Source organism: Lepidochelys kempii, chromosome 22 (genome assembly GCF_965140285.1).
Source record: "Lepidochelys kempii isolate rLepKem1 chromosome 22, rLepKem1.hap1, whole genome shotgun sequence".
NCBI classification, from domain to species: domain Eukaryota; kingdom Metazoa; phylum Chordata; order Testudines; family Cheloniidae; genus Lepidochelys; species Lepidochelys kempii.
In genome coordinates this window covers 4,091,110-4,094,367 of record NC_136401.1, presented here as the reverse complement: position 1 = coordinate 4,094,367, position 3,258 = coordinate 4,091,110, and the positions used below count along the sequence as shown (strand labels likewise).

Genomic DNA, 3,258 nt, shown 5'->3' with positions numbered 1-3,258 from the left:
CACCAAAACCTTGCACTCCCCTTCCTGGGGAAGGTTTGACAAAAATCCTCACCAATTTGCATAGGAGAACACAGACCCAAACCCTTGGATCTTAAGATCAATGAAAAATCAATCTGGTTCTTGAAAGAAGAATTTTAATTGATGTAAAAGAATCACCTCTGTAAAATCAGGATGGTAAATACCTTATAGGGTAATCAGATTCAAAACATAGAGAATCCCTCTAGGCAAAACCTTAAGTTACAAAAAGACACAAAAACAGGAATATACATTCCATTCAGCACAACTTACTTTATCAGCCATTTAAACAAAACAGAATCTAATGCATATCTAACTAGATTGCTTATTAACCCTTTACAGGAGTTCTGACCTGCATTCCTGCTCTGGTCCTGGCAAAGAAAAAAGACACAGACAGAGAGAACCCTTTGTTTCTCCCCCAACCTCCTCCAGCTTTGAAAGTATCCTGTCTCCTCATTGGTCATTTTGGTCAGGTGCCAGCGAGGTTATCCTAGCTTCTTAACCCTTTACAGGTGAAAGGATTTTTCCTCTAGCCAAGATGTTTACCCTTCCCTTTATATTTATGACAAGACTGAAGATCTAAAGGTCCCTGGTTCAATCCTGGGCTTTGGCAGGCCCTTTCCAACCTCTTTGTGCAGCAGTGGCTTGTTTTCTGGGAGTGCCATGATGTCTTTAACTGAAGCAATTCCCTGATCTCAAGCTCCCAAGCAGGACAACAGAGCATGGGCTGTTGCCTCACTTGACCTTTCTTTCACAGCTGCTGAAGTAGCTCAGTTTGGCGAGCATTAGACTGAAGATCTAAAGGTCCCTGGGTCAATCCCAGGCTTTGGCAGGCCCTTTCTTTCTTCTTTGTGCAATGGTTTTCTGCAAGTGCAGCGGTGCCTGTATCCAAGGCAAGTCCTGATCTTGGGCTCTGCAGCAGGAAAAGATAGTGTGGGCTTCTGCCTCTATCTGGCCCACCTGACCTTTAACAATGAGGGATGGGAGCTGTATTTCCCACATGACTTATTGGTTGACCCAATATGGGAGGAAGAGAGTGAGGCAGAGCGGCCTTTGGAGATGGTGCCAGAAGGGGTGCGGGGCAGTGTCAGGCAGGGATTGGGGATGAAAGCTCCTCTGCACAGCTGAGCGAGGGCAGTACCAGGGAAGGGGCATCTGTAAAAGTGGCCAGGTGGAGCAGGGCAGGGATTTGGGGGCCCAGGAGGAGGCGCTTAATGTTCAGTGCCTTGGAGCAGCTGGACTTGGACATGGTGGACATTCAGGAAATGCACATTAAGGATTTTAGGGTAGACAGATGGGTAGAGGGTGATTGGAGGAAGGGCCAGTCTTTCTGGTCCTCGAGGCCAGGGAAGAATGATGGGTTTGGAGTCTTGTTCTTCACATTCACAGTGCGAGTACAGAAGGTGGAGGAGCTCTGACCAGGGAGGGTATTACTGGTGGACTTTGTGCTCCGTGGCACTGGTTACTGCTATATTAGTGTATATGGTCCCCAGTTAAGGCGTGAAAGGGAAGATCTATGGAAGGAACTGGTTGAGGGAGGCAACCTAGTGACAGAGGATGTGGAAAAAGCTAATGTACTCAATGCTTTTTTTGCCTCTGTCTTCACTAACAAGGTCAGCTCCCAGACTGCTGTGCTGGGCATCACAAAATGGGGAAGAGATGGCCAGCCCTCTGTGGAGATAGAGGTGGTTAGGGACTATTTAGAAAAGCTGGATGTGCACAAGTCCATGGGGCCGGACGAGTTGCATCCGAGAGTGCTGAAGGAATTGGCGGCTGTGATTGCAGAGCCATTCGCCATTATCTTTGAAAACTCGTGGCGAACCGGGGAAGTCCCGGATGACTGGAAAAAGGCTAATGTAGTGCCAATCTTTAAAAAAGGGAAGAAGGAGGATCCTGGGAACTACAGGCCAGTCAGCCTCACCTCAGTCCCTGGAAAAATCATGGAGCAGGTCCTCAAAGAATCAATCCTGAAGCACTTGCATGAGAGGAAGGTGATCAGGAACAGCCAGCATGGATTCACCAAGGGAAGGTCATGCCTGACTAATCTAATCGCCTTCTATGATGAGATTACTGGTTCTGTGGATGAAGGGAAAGCAGTGGATGTATTGTTTCTTGACTTTAGCAAAGCTTTTGACACGGTCTCCCACAGATTTCTTGTCAGCAAGTTAAGGAAGTATGGGCTGGATGAATGCACTATAAGGTGGGTAGAAAGCTGGCTAGATTGTCGGGCTCAACGGGTAGTGATCAATGGCTCCATGTCTAGTTGGCAGCTGGTGTCAAGTGGAGTGCCCCAGGGGTCGGTCCTGGAGCCGGTTTTGTTCAATATCTTCATAAATGATCTGGAGGATGGTGTAGATTGCACTCTCAGCAAATTTGCGGATGATACTAAACTGGGAGGAGTGGTAGATACGCTGGAGGGGAGGGATAGGATACAGAAGGACCTAGACAAATTGGAGGATTGGGCCAAAAGAAATCTGATGAGGTTCAATAAGGATAAGTGCAGGGTCCTGCACTTAGGACGGAAGAATCCAATGCACCGCTACAGACTAGGGACCGAATGGCTAGGCAGCAGTTCTGCGGAAAAGGACCTAGGGGTGACAGCGGACGAGAAGCTGGATATGAGTCAGCAGTGTGCCCTTGTTGCCAAGAAGGCCAATGGCATTTTGGGATGTATAAGTAGGGGCATAGTGAGCAGATCGAGGGACGTGATCGTTCCCCTCTATTCGACATTGGTGAGGCCTCATCTGGAGTACTGTGTCCAGTTTTGGGCCCCACACTACAAGAAGGATGTGGATAAATTGGAGAGAGTCCAGAGAAGGGCAACAAAAATGATTAGGGGTCTAGAACACATGACTTATGAGGAGAGGCTGAGGGAGCTGGGATTGTTTAGTCAGCAGAAGAGAAGAATGAGGGGGGATTTGATAGCTGCTTTCAACTACCTGAAAGGGGGTTCCAAAGAGGATGGCTCTAGACTGTTCTCAATGGTAGCAGATGACAGAACGAGGAGTAATGGTCTCAAGTGGCAGTGGGGGAGGTTTAGATTGGATATTAGGAAAAACTTTTTCACTAGGAGGGTGGTGAAACACTGGAATGCGTTACCTAGGGAGGTGGTAGAATCTCCTTCCTCAGAGGTTTTTAAGGTCAGGCTTGACAAAGCCCTGGCTGGGATGATTTAACTGGGAATTGGTCCTGCTTCGAGCAGGGGGTTGGACTAGATGACCTTCTGGGGTCCCTTCCAACCCT

The 3,258-nt window shown here is 48.1% G+C and overlaps 1 non-coding gene across 1 annotated transcript; it reads left to right on the top strand.

The window, feature by feature from the left end:
• Positions 1 to 774: 774 nt before the first annotated feature.
• On the top strand, positions 775 to 847 carry TRNAF-GAA (transfer RNA phenylalanine (anticodon GAA)). Its single transcript has one exon. It is a non-coding gene; the product is annotated as a tRNA-Phe (tRNA).
• Positions 848 to 3,258: the final 2,411 nt, after the last annotated feature.